This window comes from Bos grunniens, chromosome 8, assembly GCF_055505025.1.
Source record: "Bos grunniens cultivar Pamir isolate PY7600 chromosome 8, Bosgru_T2T1.0, whole genome shotgun sequence".
NCBI lineage: Eukaryota > Metazoa > Chordata > Mammalia > Artiodactyla > Bovidae > Bos > Bos grunniens.
The window spans coordinates 29,065,833-29,092,522 of record NC_141172.1 but is presented as its reverse complement, the minus strand read 5'-3'; the positions used below and the strand labels follow the sequence as shown (position 1 = coordinate 29,092,522).

The following is a 26,690-nucleotide window of genomic DNA, read 5'->3' as shown; positions in this document are numbered from 1 at the left end:
CCAACAAAGGTCCATGTAGTCAAGACTATGGTCTTCCCAGTTGTCACGTACTGTTGTGAGAGCTGGACCATAAAGAAGGCAATGTCCAAAGAACTGATGCCTTTGAACTGTGGTGCTGGAGGAGATTCCTGAAAGTCTTTGGACAGCAAGGAGATCAAACCAGTCAACCTTAAGGGAGGTCAACCCTGAATATTCACTGGAAGGACTGATGCCAAAGCTGAAGCTCCAATATTTTGGTCATCTGATGAGAACAGACAGTTCATTGGAAAAGTCCCTGATGCTGGGAAAGATTGAGGGTGAAGGAGAAGAGGGCATCAGAGGATGAGAAGGCTGAATGGCATCACCAATGCAATGAACACAAACTTGGGCAAACTCTGGGAGACATTGAGGGACAGGGAGGCCTGGTGTGCTACAGTCTATGGGGTCGCAAAGAGTCGGATATGACTGGGCAACTGAACAACAACAACTTCTCCTATCATGCCTGGCTCCTTCTAAGGCTCCATGTCTCAATTTAAACATAACCTCCTTGGAGAGATCTTCTGAAAATTCCATCTTTCATTTCATTTCATCACCTCCCCCTCCCCACATCACTACTATTACCTACTAGGAGTCAATTTCTTTCCTTTATAACACTGATTACAAATTGTACTTTTTTGTCTTTATTTTAGTTTGGTAGTGTCTCCCCTGCCTATTCCACTCTACCGAAAACTGTCTGCCTTGTTTACCACTTTATGTATCATACCTAGCACTGGGTTCTCTTTGCTGGTTATCTTGGCTGGGATGGGTTCCATAGAGAAATGCTCAAGGCAGCCCTCATGTGCCAATCCTTTACTGAGAGAACCCATCCCAGGATAGCAAGACTGAGAGAAAAAGAAGTGAAATAAAGATGAAGGAGAAATGAATGTAAGATCACTATCTGGTCTCTCCATTACCAAATCACCTGCAGCTTCACCACACAGCCAGTTGCTCAGCCATCAGAGGTGTTTCCAGATGAGCTAAACACAATCATCATGCCTAGGAATCATGGAATAGAAGGGGGAAAGGAAAGGATCTCTTTTCTCTCATTGATCAAGGTTCTCCAACAGGGAGTTCACTACTCAAGCTCTTATACCACCACCCTGCATGTCTAGGCAGCTGCTGGGGAAGCCAGATTCCTTCCGTGCCCTGTGTTGTGGGGCTTCATTTGAGTTCTGGAGTACTAGGAGAAAGAAGAAGCTCATTGGGTCTGGTCAGGTCGAGCCTGGGCTCCAGATTGATGTGGTTTCCATCACAAGTGACATCACAGCAATAGTGCCAGAGCTCAGCACCACTGGGAGAGACTGAGAAAGTGTGTGTTTCCCACAGACGCGTAACTGAAGCTGCAGCCACAGCAGTACTGCTAGCAGAAAGAGCTCTCCATGACCAAGTGGTCAAGGGCCTGGGAGACGAGTGAGGCCAAGGAAATTGGAGGAGGTGCATAAATTGAACCTTATTTGGTGCTCAATCTGTTTGTTGAATGCATAATGAAAAAGTGGATAAATTTAATGCTGGTAGAAGGCCATCTTAAGAAGTAGATCCACTTACAGCCTAAATAAATTGAGCAATCCATTTTTAGAAAGAAACTACACCTGCATACTACCTTTTAAAATATACTATAATACTTATCACCTCCAGACTGTCCATAGAACAGAATCTACTCAATATATCCCAGTTCAGTACTTTGTTTCCTTCTCAATATGCCAACACCCTCATCATCTTCTCAATACATTTATAGTCCTTCACCCACTCACCATCAGTCACAGGTTCATCTGTTTTGGTCTGGTCCATCTCTCTATATCTCAACAGATCTTTAAGCATCTATTTAAGAGGTATCGAGTGTGGACAGGCAGCATATAAGGAGCAGTTGACAAGTTTTAGGGGAGCTGGATTCTAATCTTATCTCAGCTCTAATCATACAAGGAAGTCTCAGGGTAGGCATAGGCATTGGGCATCCCAGCACTGGATCAGTGGGAAAGGGAAGAAATGTATGAATGTGTGTTTTTGAGGATGGAGTATGAATCTGGCTGACTGTCAAAAAGGATAGGCACCAGTTCAAATTATAAAGTCCTGATGACATGAAAATTTGGGGCTCAAATTGAATTACCACTGATATATAAATGGAGTTGATAAAGCAGGTGAAGAACTAAAGAACTGAAGTTCAGGAGAAAAGAGAACAATTTGCAGGTGGCATGTTTTATAATTTGGTTTAGTTTATAAAATATTTAAGTCCTGAAGCTTGAAATATATGAAGCTGATAACAGCTGCCGAATAGTAAGGCCTGGTAAAGAGAAGAAGAGAACCAATTTTACTGAGCATCTGCTGTTACTCAGCTGCATACACAAAACTACTCCAATCAGACAATCATCACCAAACTTTATCTGGTAGTTTTATCATTTCAGTTTTAGAGATGAGTATATTGAGGCATGATAAGGTCAGTCAGCTTCCCTAATTGAAGGCATTCAGATTTGTCTGCCTTCAAAGTTTCTGGTCTCCCATGATATCAAGCTAACTTATACAGAGGCAAGTCCTGAGAAGGGAGACTTTCAGACTCCTAACCTAGCATTCTTGAGACCAGGGCAGAGCTCCAGTCCCAACAGGACTCAGGGGCTGAACTCACTCCAGTACCCTTGCTCCACATCCCCCAGGTAAAGCATCCCACCCACAATGCCTCCACCTCCTCTCTATAAAGAAGGTACAGTCTTTCCAGGCATACCTAGACTTTTCCTTTTTGTCTGGTTTACTGGTACTGCAATGTGATTTAAAACAAAACAAAACACAATGAAAACATCATGAGGTCTCTGCCCTCAAGGAAGCTACAATCTTCTTAAATAAGGAAGAAGATCCATGAAATTGTTATTAGGAAAACCATATAGGATGCAATGACTCTCAGTAAGTGTGTATGGGTGTATGAAGTAGATAAGACGGAAGACGTTTCCAGGAAGGGTCATCATTTTAGAGGTGGAATGGGAAAGTCAGAATGAGATTCTGGTGTCAAGAAAGTGTGCACAAGTGAAGGGCAGGGGGGATCTGAAGCACTTGCTGTCTTTGCCCAAGACCACTGGACTAGCTGACAGCCCTTCTAGCAAAGACCAAACGTTTGGTTATAAGAGCTGCCACCTGCCAAGAAAAATACACACACCCACACATGGGGAAATAAACTTTAACTTTCCCCCCAAACTCTGTAATCCCTTTCCATTTGGTTTCCTGTCCTATGTGTTAGAATAAAAGGAAAGCTTCCTACTCTTTCTCATCTCAGGATTGTGTGGCCCGTGCCTTAACAAAATGTAGCTGATCTACTTGATTTGCAACCCCCTAAAATGGTCAACAGAAAGGGAGGGGAGAAGAATACTAGGATACTGAAAATACAAAATCCAAGCCTTTGGATTTTCTTCAAAGTTAAGGACTCACTTAATTAGGATTTTATTTTCTGTCCTATTTATTTGAAATAAAAGCAACAGAAATAAAAAACCTGTGTCAAAAATGTGACACGCATATGTAGAGAAAAATAGCTTAGTCTGAAGTAGAGTAATAGATAATAGCATTGCTGGTTGAGTAGCCAGTACTTTAAATTACAATCAGACTTCTCACACAAGATAGTTCCGCTTTCAATCAGAACTTTCCTATACATTATTATTTTTGGAGTCTGAACACTTTTAAACCTTACCTTATCCTAAAGGTAAAGTTTTCAGAAGTTGAACATCATGATCTTAGTTGCTGTTGAGCTATGCATGAATAATGAAAAAAAAAAATCGTGTTCCAACTTTCCCAGCAATTAAAGATAACTTTTTGTGTATGGATAACTCACACGCAGCCAAATTATAAAACTGAAACTTTTCATATGTCTAATCCTCAAGGAAAGTAGATCCTTGGGGAAATTTAACACCTTTCATTAATAACAAAGTTATAAGTGTAGCCTAAGGGCCCCAGACCTCATCAGTCTGTGTATACAAATATTTTAAAGCAAGAACTAAGCCTGATTTTTTTTTCTATTTGAAAAATATTTAACTACAAAACTTTTCAAATATGTTAGAAATAAGAGGGAAATAGAACCCATTGCCTAAATGTAACAAATTAGAATTGTGCCAGATTTGCTTCAGAATGTTTCAGGGGGAAAATGTAATGAATAAAGTTGAAGCATAGAACACCCTCAGTCAGGTTCAGATTATCTCAGAAATAATCTTCTCAGAGGTAACTAGCATCCTACATCCTGAAGCAATCTGTAATCTTCTTCATCCCTGCTTTGAAAATGTTTACCCTGAATATATGTATATGCATGCATAAAAAATATATTCTAGTGTGTCATGCATTCTAAACATATATGAAAATGGTGGCATATTGTACTTACCCTTTTGCAATCTGCTTTTTTCACTCAACATTTTGTTTTTGAGAATTACCCATGTTGATGCAGATAGAAAGTTAAACATTTTTTCAGACAGTGAAAACATCCCAGCTCACTGAAGAAATCTTGCAAAGTTCACAGGGTTTTGTGGACATCCCCAGAAGCCTCTCCACCCTTGGGTGCCTCAGCCACCCTTCCTTTGGTTGCTGACTCCAGATTCTTCCCAGGTCACGGCTGGTCAAGTGGGACTTGTGGGTCCAGCTCTCCTCATTGCTGCCACTCACAGGCTAAGCAACCATTCTGCCCTTACCCTCTGTTCTGGGACACAGACCTCATCCATATCTTCAGACATCAGTGTCGCTAAGACTTACTCCCCAGCCCCCAACCCAAAACCAATAGTCTGTTCTACTAAAGTAAAGCTCAAAATTCTCCAAGCCAGGCTTCAGCAATACATGAACCGTGAACTTCCAGATGTTCAAGCTGGTTTTGGAAAAGGCAGAGGAACCAGAGATCAAATTGCCAACATCTGCTGGATCATTAAAAAAGCAAGAGAGTTCCCAAAAAACATCTATTTCTGCTTTATTGACTATGCCAAAGCCTTTGACTGTGTGGATCACAATAAATAGTGGAAAATTCTGAAAGAGATGGGAATATCAAACCACTTGATCTGCCTCTTGAGAAACCTATATGCAGGTCAGGAAGCAACAGTTAGAACTGGACATGGAACAACAGACTGGTTCCAAATAGGAAAAGGAATACGTCAAGGCTGATTATTATCACCCTACTTATTTAACTTATATGCAGAGTACATCATGAGAAACACTGGGCTGGATGAAGCACAAGCTGGAATCAAGATTGCCGGGAGAAATATGAATAACCTCAGATATGCAGATGACACCACCCTTATGGCAGAAAGTGAAGAGGAACTAAAGAGCCTCTTGATGAAAGTGAAAGTGGAGAGTGAAAAAGTTGGCTTAAAACTCAACATTCAGAACACTAAGATCATGGCATCTGGTCCCATCTCTTCATGGCAAATAGATGGGGAAACAGTGGAAACAGTATCAGACTTTATTTTTGGGGGCTCCAAAATCACTTCAGATGGTGACTGCAGCCATGAAATTAAAAGACGCTTACTCTTTGGAAGGAAAGTTATGACCAACCTAGATAGCATATTCAAAAGCAGAGACATTACTTTGCCAACAAAGGTCTGTCTAGTCAAGGCTATGGTTTTTCCAGTGGTCATGTATGGATGTGAGAGTTGGACTGTGAAGAAGGCTGAGCACTGAAGAATTGATGCTTTTAAACTGTGGTGTTGGAGAAGACTCTTGAGAGTCCCTTGGACTGCAAGGAGATCCAACCAGTCCATTCTGAAGGAGATCAGCCCTGGGATTTCTTTGGAAAGAATGATGCTGAAGCTGAAACTCCAGTACTTTGGCCACCTCATGGGAAGAGTTGACTCATTGGAAAAGACTCTGATGCTGGGAGGGATTGGGGGCAGGAGGAGAAGGGGACGACAGAGGATGAGATGGCTGGATGGCATCACTGACTCAATGGACATGAGTCTGAGTGAACTCCGGGAGTTGGTGATGGACAGGGAAGCCTGGCGTGCTGCGATTCATGGGGTCGCAAAGAGTCAGACAAGACCCAGCAACTGAACTGAACTGAAATGAAATTGATAAAAGGCTTCCATACTTCCACTTGACTATTAAGAGACCTGTTTTGGAGTGTTTCTTTGGGTATTTTACAGCTTGAGTGTACTCCTTTAGAGCACAACATCCAAAACCACCTCAGCAGGACCATCACCTTGGGACTGAGTCCAGCTGGGTTGCATGCTGGAATTCCAGTGCTCAAGATGGCCCCTCATTCTCCTCCAGCCCCTGGCTGGGTTTCTGAGTGAACTGTTTTCTTTCAAGCATCTTCTGCTGCTGCTTAAAATAAATGCTTTCAGTTTTCCACTGTTATTGTTGCTGAAGATGTTTCAAATATTTCCTTTGGATTCTCATCTTTGACTCTAGTGTGAATGTGTGGATGCAGTAGATTATTGGGCAGGGTATTTGACGGGGGAAGACTGCCACTCAATTCCATTCATCAGAAACAAAACTGAACCTCAGCTCCTCTGGCTCAGCTTAGGACTCCAAGTATCTCAGAATATACTGGATATGAGAGGTCGATTATGTCTGGGGTAGGTAAGCCAGGGAAGGCATTAAAAATGTGTTAATAATGACCTGATCTTTTATAGCTCAATTTCCCTTCATGGAAGAGCTACATAAGATCTGGGGGTAAGTGGAAACACTGAGAGATTCTCTCTCTAAACTGTTACTGAAGAAGTTCCTCTGAAGATAGCTGATTAAATTTGCTCAAGTTCCTGGATACAGTCTAAATGTCTCTCAACAGATGAATGGATAAAGATGTGCCTTCTTCTTTAACATCCAGCCAGTGGCCTGAGCCCAGCCCTGCTTCCTGCCCCAGCCCGACTGACCCAGCCCTGAGAGCCAATCCTTATCCTGAAATCCCTTACCTACTTTGTTCCAACATGTCAGAGACTGTACGCCTTGGAGACATGCTGAGGATATGGGTACAGTGCAGCAGGAGATTTACAACCTCTCCCCAGGGAACAAACAATGTTTTCTAAGGCACAGGCCCCTCTCTTCAGGCAAACCCATTCCAGGGTGCCCTGCCCTTGGCAAAGAAAAGAGAACTAAGAGAACTCCCCCGCACCCCACTGGCTCCCATCAGCCTCTCGAGGATTGGTTGCATTATTAAACTGGACACCTCCTGGAGCCCATCTCCACCACTCTGGATTGGGGATCTGAACCCAACTGACTCTCTTTTAATTGGCTGAGGGCAATTGCCTATGCCTTCTGAACAATGCTTGTCGATCTCTCAGGACTAACCCATGTTCAACTGCTGTTCACATGGAACCCTTCAGCACTTCAGCCTTCAGAGTTCTCATCTGAATATTTGCTACTCCCACCAAGATCTGCACCTGTGGTGGTTCCACCAAGGCCCACACCACACCCTAGGCTTCAAGGCTCACTGCAGTGGTCCTCCTACGTTTTGCTGTATAGCATCCTCAGGGCTTGGTGAGGGGATGTGTGTGTGTGTCGGGGGGCAATTCTGGCTCCCATTCCTCTTGCTCCTGTGTATGCATATATATATGTATACACACACACACACACACACACATACACACACAATGGAATATAAGTTCAGCCATCAAAAAGAATGAAATAATGCCATTCTCAGTAACATGGATGAACCTAGATAATATCATACAAAGCGAAGTCAGAAACAAATACCATATGATATCACTTATATGTGGAATCTAAAATATGATACAGATCAATACATTTATGGGAAAAAAAAAGACTCACAGAAAACAGACTTGTGGTTGTCAAGAGGGAAGATGGGTGGGGGAGGGGAGGATTGGGAGTTTAGGATTAGCAGACACAAACTACTATATATAGGATGGGTGAACAACAAGGTCTTACTGTATAGCTCTGGGAACTATATTCATTATTCTGTGACAAACCACAGTGGAAAAGCATATGCAAAAGTATATATATATATATAAAAAACTGAGTCACTGCTGTCCAGAGTAAATCAACTATACTTCAAAACATTTTTAAAAATTAACCAAAAAATACTCAAAAAATGAATATATAAATTTACTCAAGCCCCATGCCATTGCTTTTACAAATTGTCTTGTTCTTGGGTGAATATCTGGTTGTTGACAGAGGAGCACTATCCCAGAGTTCATGTTCAAGGGTGTTTTTATATTCATCAGCCAATTTTTCACATATATTCTCTATTCACTAATACAATATCCATTTATAAAATGCTGACTACATGCAAAGCTCTAAGATATATACTCATTATGATTAATCTTGATCTATCTTAAATTTCAATCATCTGTTGATATATCACTCTCTTAGGTGTGTGGGGTTTCTGAAGGCATCTTTATATGACTCTCTGATTCAAATTACAGTTCTTTCATTCACTGTGCTAGCTTTGGTGAGCTATGTAACACCTTAGAAACCCTGGCTACGTGAAATTAATATAGGGGTATTACTGTAGAAACACAGAGTGAGGATTTTATGTATGAAGAAAAACAAAGCTAATACTTAATGAATATGAGTGTCTTTAGATCCAGAGCACATTCATTAAAACTTTGAAGAAGAGGAAAAGGATAATAAATATTATTTGAATTAAAGTATACAATAAAATGCAAGGAAACTGATAATAACCACATGATATATATATAAAGCTTAGAAAATGCTTTTAAAGCTTCACATCAGCTCCCAGTATATTTCCTCACTATTGTAACTTGCTTCTAAAAGAAAAAGGATGCACTGAGACCCTCAACCTTTGTGTCTGCTAATCTGTACATTGTAACTACTTAGTACAGAACTGACTCAGTGTCTGCAAGGGTCAGCACAAGCCAGCGTGGGGCTGTGGCTGCATTTAATTTGGAATCCTGAGCGAGCCCCTCAGCGGGACACCTGAGCCCGCATCACCTGCCCTTGTCAATCATTTTGCCTTTCTCTCCAATTCGATTTCAGATGAGACCCCCAAGGAACAATGGAAAATCATGCCATCCTCGGAGGCTGAGAAAGTTCAGCCTAATCTGAAACCCAAATTGGCCTAAAGTGTCTTGTTTCAAAAATAATTTTTAGGGCTTTGAAAGTGGGTCTCTCAGGATGGATTTTACCATGGGATGGTTGTGTATGCACAATTAGCTGACTGTAGAAGGGCCTTATTTTTAACAGAGTAGATTCAATTTATCCTGCAACCAGGAATGCCCAGAAAAGGAAAAGGCCGAAAGCAACAGAAACAACAGAGTACTGACAATGTGCGGCGTCAGCTTTTCTCAGGTTGGGTTCAGGCTGTGACAATCTTCCGCGCAGCCCTTTTCTTCATGACCTTTCAAGACTTTTCCAAGTGTCATGATTTTTCACAACACACACGTCAGTAACTATGAAAGTCATGAACCAATAAGGGAACATGGCCAGGGAGGCAAGTGATATTGGGTGCAAAACAGCCCACGTTGCTCAATGACTCCTTTCCAAGTATCCCTAAAGGCTGTACTTCTTGCTTTTTCTCCATTTTTTCTATACCTCATGTCTTTTCTTCTTTTACTGTTCATTTTTTCCAACACATCACCTATTTATTGAACACTCCCAATTTTCCCAGCACTTTGAATATGGCTCAGTGGTAAAGAATCTGCCTGTCAATACAGGAGATGTAGGTTAGATCCCTAGGTCAGGTGAAGCCCCTGGAGAAGGAAATGGCAGTCCTCTCCAGAATTCTTGCCTGGAAAATCCCATAGACAGAGGAGCCTGTTGGGCTACAGTCCATGGGGTTGCAAAAAAAGGGTTAGACATGACTTAGTGACTGAACAAACAGCTTGTATGTGCTTTAGGTGGATCTTCATATTCTCCTCACATATCAGCCCTCTGAGTTAGTCATCATTTTTCACAATTTTCGTATGTGATGACTGAGACTGAGAGGTAAATGATTTGGCCAATTATTCAGCAAGGTAGTGGCACAAAGATTGTACACCCTTATCTGACTCTAGCAGCTATATATGTATTTTCCTAATCAGTACTTTCTCTGTGGCTCCCACTCCTGAGCTTTTATCCTTGAACTTTCAGAAACTAAAAATGGCACTATCAAATGTCCATATCAGGATATATGACTGCTTACATTTTAATTTTTCTTAGGAATTTTGTAACATGAGATGAACAGAGGAAAGTGTCAAACTCAAGTTTCCTGAAAATATATTATCTTATTTTTTATAAAAGAATTTTATTTGGGCGTTGAAATCAGAGTCTATAGAATATTAAGTCTTTCGGTCTTCAACATGCAAGGGATTACTCTGTAAGCCTGGCTGACACTGCGCTGCTTGGTGAAACAGAAATCTTCCTACCCTCCAACATGTACCAAAAGTTCTATCTTGAGAAATAATGTTCAGAAAGAATCTCTTGACAGATGCATGATTCCTTATTTTATCTTTGGATGAGTCCATGGCAGAGGAGAGCAGAATAATGTTAAGCTCCTCTCATTTTTTTAATTTAAAAAAAATAAAAATTATTCATTTTTTTAGATTTTGACTGTGTGGATCACAATAAATTGTGTAAAATTCTGAAAGAGATGGGAATACCAAACCACCTGACCTGCCTCTTGAGAAACCTATATGCAGGTCAGGAAGCAACAGTTAGAACTGGACATGGAACAACAGACTGGTTCCAAATAGGAAAAGGAGTACGTCAAGGCTGATTATTATCACCCTACTTATTTAACTTATATGCAGAGTACATCATGAGAAACGCTGGGCTGGATGAAGCACAAGCTGGAATCAAGATTGCCGGAAGAAATATCAATAACCTCAGATATGCAGATGACACCACCCTTATGGCAGAAAGTGAAGAGGAACTCAAAAGCCTCTTGATGAAAGTGAAAGTGGACAACATTCAGAAAATGAAGATCATGGCATCTGGTCCCATCACTTTATGGGAAATAGATGGGGAAACAGTGGAAACAGTGTCAGACTTTATTTTTCTGGGCTCCAAAATCACTACAGATGGTGACTGCAGCCATGAAATTAAAAGACGCTTACTCCTTGGAAGGAAAGTTATGACCAACCTAGATAGCATATTCAAAAGCAGAAACATTACTTTGCCAACAAAGGTCCATCTAGTTGAGGCTATGGTTTTTCCAGTGGTCATGTATGGATGTGAGAGTTGGACTGTGAAGAAGGCTGAGCGCCGAAGAATTGACGCTTTTGAACTGTGGTGTTGGAGAAGACTCTTGAGAGTCCCTTGGACTGCAAGGAGATCCAACCAGTCCATTCTGAAGGAGATCAGCCCTGTGATTTCTTTGAAAGGAATGATGCTGAAGCTGAAACTCCAGTACTTTGGCCACCTCATGCGAAGAGTTGACTCATTGGAAAAGACTCTGATGCTGGGAGGGATTGGGGGCAGGAGGAGAAGGGGACGACAGAGGATGAGATGGCTGGATGGCATCACTGACTCAATGGACGTGAGTCTGGGTGAACTCCAGGAGTTGGTGATGGACAGGGAGGCCTGGCGTGCTGCAATTCGTGGGGTCGCAAAGAGTTGGACAAGACTGAGCAACTGAACTGAACTGAATTTAAAAATTATTTATAATTTTTCCTTACTTTTATGACCTGAGCTTGATTAGCAAACTATCTACAGGGCCACCGAGTATGACACAGGTACAGTTACAGGAGGCATCTTCCATAGACAGTGACAATGACATGAGCAGTGTCTTCTGGAACTGTTCAACAGATGGCCCTTTCTATGGAACACATCTACAAATATCACCAACAATTTACTAGAAAGATGTTATAAGCCTGCTGCTGACTCCTTCAACTCTGTACCTACGGTTCATGAATTTTTAAAAAATAAAAACCACTGAGGCTTCAATGCCTAGAGCAATGAGCTCTTGCTGATTAATTGGTATACTTCCAAATCACAATGAAACATTTCTATGATATTTTTGTGTAGTTCTCCAGAAGTTTGGAATAAGATGTAAGCCAACCTTTAATAATTTCAGGACTTTATGGCATACACTTATATTATTATAATTCCCTTTCATTATTTTTATCCTAATAACTTTATCTTCATCTTTTAAAAAGTTACAGGATTTCACAGTTTTACCCTGCTTAAATCCTTAAGGAATAAGACAAAAATAAAATTATTGATAAATATATACATATACAGATATATATGATGTTCAATTTTTTTTAACTTTAAAGCAGTATATGCTACAAGAGGGTTTGCCTTCTGACTCAGCTGGGAAAGAATCCACCTGCAATGCAGGAGACCTGGGTTGGTAAGATCCCCTGGAAAAGGGAAAGGTTACCCACTCCAGTGTTCTGGCCTGGAGAATTCCATGAACTGTATAGTCTATGGGGTCGCAAAGAGTCAGACACGACTGAGTGACTTTCACTTTCCCTTACATGTGCCATAAGAACAGATTCAAAAATTCTCATCTCAAGAAAAAAAATTTGTAACTACGTGTGTGGTCAAGGATGTTAACTAGACTTATTGCCATGATCATTTCACGATAGCTACATGTATCAAACCTTTATGTTGTATATATGAAACTAATATTTTATATATCAATTGTATCTCAATAAAAAGTAGAGTTTAAAAAATAGAAGCAGAATATATTGTTTTTATCATATCACAGAAGCAATATATGACTATTATGGGGGTATTAGATAATGTGGATTATCTAAAGAACATCAGGAGAAAACAGAGGATCAAAGATTATAAAAAAGAAAGTATATATACCAATAGCCTAAAACTCAGATATATACTATAGCCTATTTTTTCAAGGTATCAATGTATGGAGTACATTTCCATGATCTTTGGATGTCTATGTAGTACATCTGTTGATTATTTCTGATGTGTCTACTGTATTCGATAGCATGTATACACTGAAATGTAATTAACAGTCTACTAATTTGGGGCCTTTAAAATGTTGTACAACTCTCACTGTTAACAAAGTGTTATATGAAGATCCCTGTAGACCAGTCTTTAAAAATTGTATCGTAACAACTAAAGTTGTCTTTAAAGTATTTATTTCTAAAGTGTTAAGAGTTCTGATGTAAGTAAGACCAACTCAACCAATGTAGCATTTATCTCTCCTACATCCTCAATCTCTAGTTGTATTTGATTAGATTCCCAGAGTTCCATATAACTGAAGATAAAAAATATTGGCAATCTCAATGGTTCTTAGTTAGGTTTTTAATCACAGAGTTTCTTACAAAAAACTCTAAAGTCAGGAAAGTTTCCACATGCCATAGCTAACAATAAGTTATATCCATCATCTATGCAACATGGTGGCTCTTCAGTTTCCAGAGTAAACAAATGCTTTGTTGATTTTGGTGAGACATAAAAGGTAGAAGCCTCTCCAGGACTGTGATGAGTTCTCCTACAGAGTTCACTAGTCCTTATAACCTTTTTTTTTTTTTTTTTTTTTAAGAAAATTTATCATTAATAAAACACTTTTAACTGACTGCTTCCTAGCTTTGCTTCTGTTGAGATTACCTGGGACTTGGAGCCCCCAGATAACTCCTGTGAACTAAACTTCAGTCTTCTAAAATGCCCACCCAAAATACTACCCACTTCTCAATACAAGAACTAAAATCAATGTCAAAAGTTCAAAACAAATGTCTGATTTTAAAGAGGCTTTTTTGTACTGTTAAATTCCCCCCTCCCCAAAAAAGGAGTTTGGTGCTCGTCTGTGTACAAGTTAAGTAAGCCTTTAGGGGAATGTTCCAAGAATGACTGCTGTCATGGTGAGTAATGGTTTTGTTGGTGCTGGTTTGTGGGGTTGTTATTTGGATTTAATCTCTTTTTCATGGCTAAGGGTGACAACTCAAGTTTACATCTGTTGTACTGTAGTTCAGGCAGAAATCAAGCAAGGTTTTCTACCAGGAAAAAAAATATTGGCTTGGCCTCTCTTTTGCCTCTTCTTTCACCTACCCCGATGGAAGCCTGGCTAGTGGGGAGCACTCTCCCCACCATGAAAGGGGAGCTTCCTCAGTGGGGTCTGTCTTATATATTGTCTCCATCTGCTGCTGAGAAACCTCTTCTTGAAGTCAAGTGATAAAGTCGCACTTCTGTTTCCAATGGCACCCGTCCAGCTGGGAGGGAGACTGGCAGCTTTGTGAGCGCACTTGCTTCTCCACTGGGTCGCCAAGTACAGTTGGGCAGCTGGAAAGCGTTTTCTCACTGCAGTGCCCCCACACTGTGGTTAGGCTTGAATTCCTGTGAATGTGACTAAAAAATGTTTGCGTTTTAGCCACAATCATGAACAAATTATGCTCAGCTCTTCAACACACAGACCAAGAGAGAGCTTGACCCCATTATCAAAACTCCAACCCAGATGGCAAGGAGTCCCTGCCTAATGAGGGCCTCTCAGTCATTTCAAACAAATTTCTTGTCAATCATGCCACATGGCAGACGGGGGCTCCTTTCAAAGGCATCAGAGTTGGAGGATTCAGGGGTCTTCAAGAGCCAACAACACCTTCCTCCTAAAATTACGTATTTTTCAAGAGTCTAGAGAACACTTCTCCTTTTCTCCTCTTCTTTGTCCCTTCCCCCCTCAAAAAAAAAAAAAAGATTCTCATTTGTCTAGGCAAAATGACTATCAGACTTAGAACTCAAAATGGAACAGCCAAAAAGTCTGAACAATGTTCCTGGCTCACTCCTTGGGGTGGGGAGCTGGGAGTTGGGGAATAAACTCAGAGAAGGGGATTATGAAAAAGCTTTACCAAAACACCCAGTGCTTTGGAGTATCAAACAAAATTACCAGAAACTGTCATTCCAAGGATCCTCTTCTCGCTTTGGTTATAAAGATTCAGAAGGAGACATTGTCTGGAAGTTGAAAAAGGTACACAGATCGTCCCTTGTAGGATCACCTTTCTGGAAGAGATGCAGAACTCTGCTCTTGGCCCCAAAGTTCCTGGCCACATTGACCAGTCTGGACTCTGCCTTTGCTCCTCCCAGACTTGGTTACTTCTTTCCTCTCTGTGAGTTGAACTTTGCCCCCCTCCTTCTTGGCTTTGTCCCCCCACACACACACCAAGCACACTTCTCTGGCTATGAGGGGTCGCCCTGCTCTTCCTATGGCCTCTCTTGCAGGCCAGGCGGCCATGCTCGGTAGTGGATCCCCTCCCTGAGAGAGGAAGCCACAGCTGTGTGTCCCGTCAAAGGCCCCGACTGCTCGCTGTGCACGAAGCAGAAGAAAACCAGTTAACTGTCCATCCATCCTCACTGCCTATGTGGGAGATGTGCAAAGAGGGGAGTGAGGAACATGGAGAGCAGGGCAGGTCCTGAGCAGAAGCCCAAGAACACAAGGCTGAGGGACGAGGTGGAGTCTGATCGGCAAGCTCTAGAAATGGTTGTTCCTCTTACTGCTGCTGAGGATTCAAAGAGGCTTTAGAGTCAGACAAAAAGTCCGATGGTGGGAGCACTGAACTCCATTTTCTGTGTGAGTCTGAGGCAAAAAAAAAAAGATAAACAGAACCTTTCACCGACAGGCATATTTCAGAGTTCAAGTGTGACATGACGGGTCCAAAATAGATTCCACATGATTGGAGTGGATCCAGGATCCCAGTCCCTGAATAGCAATCAGTGTTGGAAGCTAAGAGCCGGCCCCCACTATCATCACATAAAATATGGGAGAAACGGCAAATCCTACACAGCTGTTAGTGAATAAGGACAATCCACACGAGGAGTTTTATGCTATAGGCACATTTTCTTAAATTACTCAGCTTAGTTGAAATTGAGGGTCTCTTTGACTTTCTACATCTTTAATGAACACCCAGAACCTTACAACAGCTTTCTTTTCATGAATTTTCCTTTTAAAGAAGGAGTGTTACGGTCTTTGCAATACTCAATCCGGGCAGAACTAACCACCTGAGGGCTTCATGCTGGTTTATTTTTATGGAAGGTGTCTCATAATTTGAAAGCACTTAGGGTCACAAGCAACTCAGAGAATACAGCCAAAAAGTCCCAGAGCTGACAACTTCATCATCAAGGATGTTGATAGATGGGGGAGTGGGGTGGGGCTTCTCTTTCATGGCCAGGGTCGGCTACTCTACCTTGGTATAAGTGACCCTGTCAGACAATCAGCAGGAAGACAGCAGGAGAGAAGAGAAATTGAAGATGGGAGAGAGGCATGGAGGGAGGAAAAGAAATGGGGGCTCCAGGAAAAAGAATAAGGGACTTTCAGTGAGATGGAATCCAGGTCACCCATACATTTCCCCTTCCATTAACAGAATATTCTCCTTTAAAGCAGTCATCAGAAGGCCTTCATGATCAGGTCTTCCACATTTGGCTCATGCTTCACACATTTAAGAAAGCTTTCAAATGATCATCATTTGAGAGGCTGGGCTATAGGTCACTCTCCAGCCCAAAATGTACTCTAAGGAGTTCTGTTCTAGATATGCATTTGTGAGAGACCATCGAGCCAGGGGTGTTCTCCTCTGCCATTTTGGGGGAGCCATACTACTGTGAAAGGAAGCAAAATGTGATCACATGGAGAACAGAACACAGAGAGGAACAGCTGGGGCAGCCTGTGTTACAGCTCCATGCAAACTGGCCAGGGAGTCCGAGTCCTGCCTCAGACCAAAATGGCAATGAGACAAGTGGGTTTTTCCCCTTTATGTTGATAGTTTCTTCATTATTTAGGCATCCCCATATGCATTTGAAATTCTTTGGCACACCATGGACTGTTTGTCTTTCCAGATATTCCTCTTTGGTTATATGAACAGGAATTGTTTTTCAGTAACTAAGGAATAGATCAAACCACAGATCAGTAGTACAGAATTCCTATGGGTTATCAGTCCAAAAGGGTGGAAAATACATGGGAAAAAGTGACACACTCTTTGTCTCCGCCTATTATAGTATGACTAATGGAAATCTTCACAACCCACAGAAATGGTACTTTCAAAAAAATCTCTGGTCACTTCGGAGCTTTGCTTTTATTTCTCTGTATTTTGCCGTGTATACAGGCACTATGGTGTATTTATTTAAAGGTAGGCCTGTGATGGCCTGCTGGAGTTTAATTACCAAGGTTACAAACAAATAAAGCTTTAGTGTATTATAAAGTGTTAATACATGGTTTTCACAAAGAGCATAACGTTACCTAATCAAAAAGCTTAGAGCTTCAAGTGACCTTTAAAGATATGCCTTCATAGAAATAGGTATTACTATTTATAGTTGATACAGCACACAAACTTCAGAAAGGGAAAACAGCCATACTCAATTTCACCAGCTAGTTAAAAGTATTCTAGGGATTAGAACTCTTTTGCTTCTAATATAATTGTTAGTGTAGAATGGCAATCCAACCAGCCTTAAATCTGTACAGAATAGACTAGTGGTTTCCAGGGACCAGGGGAAGGTGAATGGGTGTACATGGTTTCCTTTTGTGGTGATATTCTGGAATGAGGCAGTGGTGATAGTTGTATAATTTTATAAATGTACGAAATGGCACTGAATTGCTCACTTTAAAATAGTTAAAATGGTGAATTTTATGTTCTATGAATTTTATCCCCCTACCCAATACATCCGCAAAAAATCAGTCAGTCATAACATGCTGCTTTTGACGAAAAGAAATCAAGAGTAAGATTTTGCTAGTAACTGTTCACCTTTCCATCTCTTCTACATCCTATAAAGTTCTTTCAGCTAAGGGGATGTTCCTTATGACTGTATATTCCTCTAGTACCCAGCATAAGGGGCTTGCCTGGTGGCACAGTGGTAAACAACCTACCTGTCAATGCAAGAGATGTGGGTTCAATTTCTGGGCCAGGAAGATCTCCTGGAGAAGGAAAATGGCAACCCACTCCAGTATTCTTGCTTGGGAAATCCCATGGTCAGAGGAGCCTGGCAGGCTACAGTCCATAGGGTCACAAAGAGTTGGACATGACTTATAGACTGAGCATGCACCCAGCAGGTGCCCAATAATTTTATTGAAATCTCCTTCCCTTCAAATAATTCCAACCAGCCTTTGAATCATCTCAAAGTAACACAAGCTTTTTTATCCATCTAGTGTATAACATCACCTCAATTTTTTATCAAACATGCCTTACTCCACTATTGAGTAAGATGAGATTATTTGAGTCCTGAAGGAGCCAGTCAACCTCCTAGAGGTTAATGATGTACCCTGGTGGTTCCTAGAACAGGGCTGTGCCCAGAGGAGACCTTCATTTAGTTTATGTCGATGGGATGAGGAGTGAATCTCTGGAAATTCCCAATAACTAAGAAGGGATATTCTGGTACAGTAACAGAAATTTCAACCTATCCATACTGCTAGCAAAACATTGTTTTTGCTACTATTTGAAGACACTACAACTTTAAATTTATTAAGACCAGATTCAAGGGCAACCCCCAGATTAATACACACCAACCCAAGAAGCTCAACACTTACTCCTCAACCAGAGAAATGGGATGGCCAAAGCTCTACCCTTTATAGTGATACTTTCTCAGACAGAAGGACAAGAAGCAAATCTATTGTTTTCAATACACAACTATCTATTGCCCTTGACTTTAGTTTTCTCCTGAAAACTCTATCTGTAAATGGAAAACTATCAATTGAAAACATCTACTAATTTCAGTGGAAAAGATAATAAATTTCATTCTAATTTCTCAGAAGAATATATTCTTGAAGAATGAGAGCAAGTTTATGTAAGAAGTAAAAACGCAGAAGTTGTATATAAAATATAATAAAGTACATCATACTGATTTTTCTTTCTCCCACTTTTTTTCAATTTTTCAAAACTTTAGGGGATTATAATTATGTTTAACTCAACTGCTTAAAAATAAAAGAAATGTAGCAAAAATATTTTTAGGGCAAAGTGAAACCTAAATGTAAGGGTGTCAAAACACATAGAAATAATGCTCCCACATAATCTTAGAAGATATTATTTCTCCATCCCTTCCACTTGACCTGTATATATATATATACAGTGGTGTACTGATAAATGTTTAATAATTGGCTCTACAGAAGAACAATACACATAAATACTTTACTACAAATTTCACCGATATAAGGACTATGTAGAAAATAACTAACACATAAAATGTATATACCACTCTTTCTTGTGCTATAATATCCACAAAGCTAATTGATTCTGAAAGAATGGTTTCATTGTATTTTGCCTAACTCGTGAATCTATAGCTAACCAATTGACAAACAAGTTCAGAATCTACAAAACGAAAGTTGGTTGACATTTCTCTTATGTTTATATTAATTAGTAAGACAAAAATGAAACAGTGAAGACACATGTGAAAACTTTCATTGACTGTTGATGACAAACTCCCTTGCTAAACTGAACAATAGATTTTCAATACTAGAGGAAGACTTCCTCAATTCTGTGCTTTCTAATTGTAATAGTAATTATGTATAGTATAATGTTTCACTTTATTGATATAATAAGTATAAGTAAACTTAAGAGCATAGGTAATTTTAAAATGTAACAAAATAGTTAGTGATAACTTTTGGTATGTATTACCTTGTTTATGGTATGATTTGTTAAATTACAAGTCAATATGATTTAGTTTTTAATGATGACTATATTTAAATAGTTCCTTGGACTGCAAGGAGATCCAACCAGTCCATTCTAAAGAAGATCAGTCCTGGGTGTTCATTGGAAGGACTGATGCTAAAGGTGAAACTCCAATACTTTGGCCACCTCATGTAAAGAGTTGACTCATTGGAAAAGACTCTGATGCTGGGAGGGATTGGGGGCAGGAGGAGAAGGGGACGACAGAGGATGAGATGGCTGGACGGCATCACTGACTCGATGGACGTTGAGTTTGGGTGAACTTCGGGAGTTGGTGATGGACAGGGAGGCCTGACATGCTGCAATTCATGGGGTCACAAAGAGTCAGACATGACTGAGCGACTGAACCACTGAACTATATTTAAAACTAGATAGTGAAACTCCCGATAATTGAAGTCAGTTCTTAAGAGCTGCTCTGAGCTGACTTGTACATCATTGTATGTACGGAAAGCAAATGTTCTCCATTCATCTGAGCATGGCACACAATTTAAATTTTCCTTAGGGTAGTCTCTGACTAAAAACTGTCAGGATCTAATCATTGTTTTCTCTTTCCCTATAAGCATGATGTTATCCCAACCTTATAGCACATTATTATGACTTTTGGTTGGGGGGAAAGCCATTAAAGCAACAACAGGAGTTGTTCACAAAACAGTATAACTTTTCAAAAGCCAATATGGCAAACAGTCATTCATAGTCACTTTTTGAGATAACTCAGCATGATGAATTAGGAACAATTAAGCACATGTTGATATCAGATGATACCATAAAATTAAAGAGGAGTTTTCATCTTTTTAATTCATTTCCTTACTTGTTCTTGGGCTGTCTCTGCCTCTTAGGAACCAATCCTGAATGGGTTGGTCATATCATTTGAGAGATGGTTATATCATTTGAGACTGCTTATACAATGCAGTCTCAAATGTCCACGAAATCCTGAGAGGATTACTACTCCATTTTCATGGTCTACCTAACCAAACTATTGCAATTCAAGCTTTCAGGCTCTTAATTTATTCTCATTGCTCTGAATGTATATCTTCTATCTTCATGTCTGAGGCCAGAATAAAGAAGCTGTGTGAACAAGGCACTGGAAATTATGGCCATCAAACCGAGAGTGAGGACAAGTCCTTTAACAGAAGGATGGGAACCATGTTCAAATGCATGATCTTACTTTTTTCAAGAATGATAGTATGGGAACTGCCCTGGTGGTCCAGTGGTTAACACTTTGCCTTTCAATGCAGAGGGTGCAGGTTTAATCCATGGTCAGAGAGCTAAGATCCCACATGCCTCGTGGCCAAAAAAATTGTCTAAAGGAGCAATATTTAAAAATAAAAATAAATGAAAAGGAACAAATTCATAAGGATTAAAAAAAGAATGACAGTATGATTAAAGTCAAAGGAAAATAAGATAGTAAGACTCTTTTAGGGAATTCCATTTTTTATCTCAGTGTTGCATCTGAGTTTCTTTGTAGTTGGAAGAGAGCCATGAAAAAGAAAAACAAGCATCTTCCTTCTCAATGCATATTTCAGTTCTGTATTCTGGTAGAGGAGGGTGGCCAGGGGCAAAGAGATAGTTTTGCATCTCATCTTGGTTTGCTCAAAAGCCAAAACTGAGAAAAAGACTCTGATGCAGGTAATTTATGAGTGGTACTCCCAGGAATTGGGGGTTAGGGTGTGGGAAAGTTTAGAAGGGGAGAGGGAAAGGCCCAGTAAAGCATGTGTTATGACCTGGTTACCCACAAAGACAATGTGACTGTATTCCACTGGGGATCTCTTGAGGAACACCCTGCAGATTTATCCTCCAAAGGCAATGAGACTGAGGACGTATCCTCTGCCTCTGTTCCCCACTAGCTGAAGGAACGTTAACTTAACCGTACTTCCAGGCTGTGCCACTCTTGGGCTGAGTGAACTCTAGCATTTGAGAAGTTTCGCTCCCAGCCCATCACCAAGATCACTCCTCCCAGGGCAGCCACAGGCATGGCACTAGCTCTAAAGCAGCCCACCACTACCACATAAAGTGCTTGGCAGAAAGCCTGTGGAGGAGAAACCGAGGTGGGACATTGTTGGTGCGCGTAGACAATTCGACCACAGCTACACCTGAGAGCGGAGTTGGGCTGAGGTTTAGCACAGGTCATAAAATGCTCTGCTAGGATGCCCAAGATTTTTCCCATTCATTTAACATTTACTGAACAGAGCTACGTACAAAGAACGTACTGTACCAATTACCATTGGGTTATATACTCATTGGAAAAGACCCTGATTCTGGGAAAGTTTGAAGGCCAAAGGAGAAGAGGGTGGCAGAGGGTAAGATAGATAGAGAGTATCACTGACTCAATGGACATGCATTTGAGCAAACTCCAGGAGATAGTGAAGACAGGGAAGCCTGGCATGCTACAGTCCAGGGGGTCACAAAGAGTCAGTTACGACTTAGCAAATGAAAAACAACATGTGTACAAGCACTACCCACCACCCACTCTCTGCTTTCTGGCACTCATGTTATAGCCATACCTGGCCTTTGAGCTGGCACATGAAACATCAGAGTAGTCACAGAAGCCTATGTCCTTGCCTTTACCCAACCTCTGTTGCCCAGAAAGGGCCTCCATCACTGGCCAGTAAGTGTCTTTCTTTCCTTGTTAGGGAGTCAAAGTCTCTGTGACCAGCAGTTTCTTCACTTTGGTATTTATTCAATAAACAATTATTGAGATTCTTCTTTAGGCTAGGTACAACACTAAGAATGTGAATTACAGAAATGAATGAGTAACATCCTGCCCTAGGAAAAACGGGGACAGTTAACAGGTGTTGAATGGCTACTAAATACAGCCTACTGTTCTCAGAGCTCTGTACTTTAACTGATAAACATTCTCCTACAACAGGACTGCAAAATAGATGAGCTGACCCCCACTTCATAGATGAAAAAATTGAGAACAAAATAATGTTCACAGAGCCTTGAAATTAGCAAATAGTAAAGATGCTACTCTCTGGTTGGTTGGCTCAAAACACTGTACATTGTATAAAATGCTATTCTATTTTATGGACAGCATAATATTTTGATTAAAATTTAATTGGGGATAAACCAACAATTTTTGAATTTTCTTAACCCTTTAGAAAATTAATAAAATAAATTATATAAATACCCATAAAAAGGCAAATACTTAATATATGCTATTTTAAATCCAATGATAAAAGTAGGACAAGTCAAATTAACAGAAAAGGTTAAGAATGTAGCTTATACAAATACTGTTCAACAGAAAACATTAAGGGAGACAGAAAGTAATACATCTATTAAAGTTATAGATCTTAATGATTGTATATCCACCACAAATGAACCTAAAAGATCAGAGAAAACCAATAATAAGTTATATTACAAAAATCTATTGTAAATATAAGAAGAAATTGACAATAATGAAAATAAAAACAAAATTAAACAATGGGACCTAATTAAACTTAAAAGCTTTTGCACAGCAAAGGAAATCATAAACAAGATGAAAAGACAACCCTCAAAATGGGAGAAAATATTTTCAAATTATGCCACCTACAAGGGATTAATCTCCAAAATATACAAACAGGTCATGCAGCTCAATAACAAAAGAACAAAAACCCAGTCCAAAAATGGGTGGCAGATCTAAACAGACATTCTACAAAGACATACAGATGGCCAAAAACCACATGAAACTATGCTCAACAATACTAATTATTAGAGAAAGGCAAATCAAAACTACAATGAGGTATCACCTTACACTGGTCAGAATGACCATCATCAAAATATCTACAAGCAATAAATCTGGAGAGATTGTGGAGAAAAGGGAACCCTCCTCCGCTGTTGGTGGGACTGCATTAATAAACTGGTACAGCCATTATGGAGAACAGTATGGAGGCTCCTTATAAAACTTACAGAACTACCTACTCTATGATCCAGCAATACCCAGAGAAAACCATAATTCAAAAAGATTCATGCACCCCAATGTTCACTGCAGCAATATTTACAATAGCCATGAAAGCAATCTAAATGTCCATAGGCAGAGGAGTGAATAAAGAAGTGGTACATATATACAATGGAATATTACTCAACCATAAAAAAATGAAACAATGCCATTTGCTGCAACATGGATGGGCCTGAGATTGCCATACTACGTGAAATAAATCAGATGGAGAAAGAAAAATATCATATGATATGGCTTATATGTGGAATCTAAAAAAACATGGTACAAAATGGAAACAGAATCAAAGATGTAGAAAACAAACTTCTGGTTACCAAGGGGAAAGGGAGGGTGGGATAAATCAGGAAATGGGGATTGACAAATACATATTACTAAATATAAAATAGATAACGAATAAGGACGTATTATATAGCAAAGGGAATTCTACCCAATACTCTGTAATAACTTTATGTGGGAAAAGAATCTTAAAAAGAGAGGATATATGTATATGTATAAGTGATTCACTTTGCTATACATCTCAAACTAATACAATGTTGTAAATCAACTATAATACAATAATTTTTTTAGAAATGAATACATTGACAGAATAAATTGCGGTAAAGCATTTTATGGCAATTAAAAATTTTTTGATTGATCAATTAAATGCAAAAATGTAGCTGGAGAGAATTTGGAAAATATAATGAGCAAGATTTAAATATATTAAATATTTCATACTACAAACTTAAACCATATATTTTCCAAGTGTTCAGTTTCGATGCTTAAAGTTATTAGGTCGGTCATAAAGAAAGCATCAACAAATATCAACAGCAATACATTTTACAACATCTTCTGAACCTGACAAATCTAGGCAATGAACACCAAGATGGTCAGTTCAGTTCAGTCATTCAGTCATGTCCCACTCTTTGCAACCCCATACACTGCAGTACTCTAGGCCTCCCTGTCCATCACCAACTCTTGGAGCTTATCAAACTCATGTCCATCAAGTAGGTGATGCCATCCAACCGTCTCATCCTCTGTCGTCCCCTTCACTCCATCCTTCAATCTTTCCCAGTATTAGGGTATTTTCCAGTGAATCAGTTCTTTGCATCAGGTGGCCAAAGGATTGGAGTTTCAACATCAGTCCTTAAAATGAATTTTCAAGACTGATTCATTTAGGATTGACTGGTTGGATCTCCTTGCAGTCCAAGGGACTCTCAAGAGTCTTATCCAACACCACTGTTCAAACCCATCAATTCTTCAGTGCTCAGCTTTCTTTATAATCCAACTCTCACATCCATATATGACTACTAGAAAAACCATAGTTCTGACTAGATGGACCTTTGCTGGCAAAGGTCTGTCTCTGCTGTTTAATATGCTGTCTAGGTTGGTCATCGGAGAAGGCAATGGCACCCCACTCCAGTACTTTTGCCTAGAAAATCCCATGGACGGAGGAGCCTGGTAGGCTGCAGTTCATGGGGTCACTAGAGTCAGACACGACTGAGCGACTTCACTTTCACTTTTCACTTTCATGCATTGGAGAAGGAAATGGCAACCCACTCCAGTGTTCTTGCCTGGAGAATCCCAGGGAGGGGAAGCCTGGTTGGCTGCCGTCTCTGGGGTCGCACAGAGTCAGACACGACTGAAGTGACGCAGCAGCAGCAGCTAGGTTGGTCATAGCTTTTCTTCCAAGAAGCAAGCATCTTTTAATTTTATGGCTTCAATGATTTTGGAGCCCAAGAAAATAAAGTCTCCCATTGTTTCCCTATCTATTTGCACTGAAGTGACAGGACTGGATGCCATGATCTTAGTTTTCTGCATGTTGAGTTTTAAGCCAGCTTTTTCAGTCTCCTCTTTCACTTTCATCAAAATGCTCTTTAGTTCTTCTTCACTTTCTGCCATATGGGTGGTGTCATCTGCATATCTGACATTACGGATCTTTCTCCCAGCATTCTTGATTCCAGCTTGGGCTGAATCCAACCCAACATTTTGCATGATGTACTCTGCATATAAGTTAAATAAGCAGGGTGACAATATACACCCTTGACAGACTACTTTCCCAATTTGGAACCAGTCTGTTGTTCCATGTCTGGTTCTAATTATTGCTTCTCAACCTGCATACAGATTTCTTAGGAGGCAGGTAAGGTGGTCTGGTATACCCATCTCTTTAAGAAGTTTCCACAGTTTGTTGTGATCCACACAGTCAAAGGCTTTGGCGTAGTCAGTAAAGCATAGGTTGATGTTTTTCTGTGACTGCGCTTTTCCAATGATCCAACAGATGTGGGCAATTTGATCTTTGGTTCCTCGGCCCTATCTAAATCAAGCTTGAACATCTGGAAGTTCTCAGTTCATGTACTATTGAAGCCTGGCTTGGAGAATTTTGAGCATTACTTTGCTAGTGTGTGAGATGAGTGTAATTGTGCAGTAGTCTGAACATTGTTTGGTATTGCCTTTCTTTGGGATTGGAATGAAAACTGACCTTTTCCAGTCCTGAAGCCACTGCTGAGTGTTCCAAATTTGCTGGCAAATTGAGTGCAGCACTTTCACAGCATCATCTTCTAGGATTTGAAATAGCTCAACTGAAATTCAATCACCTCCACTAGTTTTGCTCTTAGTGATGCTTCCTAAGGCCACTTGACTTCACATTCCAGGATATCTGGCTCTAGGTAAGTGATCACACCATCGTGATTATCAGGGTTGTGAAGATCTTCTTTGTATAGTTCTTCTGCGTATTCTGTTCTATTCACCTCTTCTTAATATCTTCTGCTTATGTTAGGTCCATAGAATTTCTGTTCTTTATTGTTTCCATCTTTGCATGAAATGTACTCTAGGTATCTCTAATTTTCTTGAAGAGATCTCTAGTCTTTTCCATTCTATTGTTTTCCTCTATTTCTTTGCATTGATCACTGAGGAAGGCTTTCTTATCTCTCCTTGTTATTCTTGGGAACTCTGCATTCAAATGGGTAAATCTTTCCTTTTCTCCTTTGCCTTTTGCTTCTCTTTTTTTCCTCAGCTATTTGTAAGACCTCCTCAGACAAGCATTTTGCCTTTTTGAATTTCTTTTTCTTGATGTTGGTCTTGATTACTACCTCCTGTACAATGTCTTGAACCTCTGTATATAGTTCTTCAGGCATTCTGCCTGTCAGATCTAATTCCTTGGATCTATTTGTCACTTCCACTGTATAATCGTAAGGGATTTGATTTAGGCCATATCTGAAAGGCCAAGTGGCTTTCCCTACTGTCCTTAATTTAAGTCTGAATTTGACAATAAGGAGTTCATGGTATAAGCCACAGTCCATGCCTGGTCTTGTTTTTTGCTGACT

At 40.1% G+C, this 26,690-nt stretch overlaps 1 protein-coding gene across 3 annotated transcripts in view; it reads right to left on the bottom strand.

Moving 5' to 3' along the window:
* LOC147366884 (uncharacterized) overlaps positions 1-26,690 on the bottom strand; it is a 636,757-nt gene that overhangs the window by 434,455 nt on the left and 175,612 nt on the right. Inside the window, exons 2-3 of one of the 3 annotated variants that reach the window (XR_015169571.1) lie at positions 14,705-14,817; positions 13,117-14,172 (exon numbers count right to left, since the gene is read on the bottom strand). The exons of the other annotated variants lie outside the window; for them this stretch is intronic. The gene's annotated coding sequence lies outside the window, so the exon portion shown is untranslated. Of the gene's footprint in view, positions 1-13,116; positions 14,173-14,704; positions 14,818-26,690 lie in introns of those variants that run through there. 3 annotated transcript variants of the gene reach the window in all.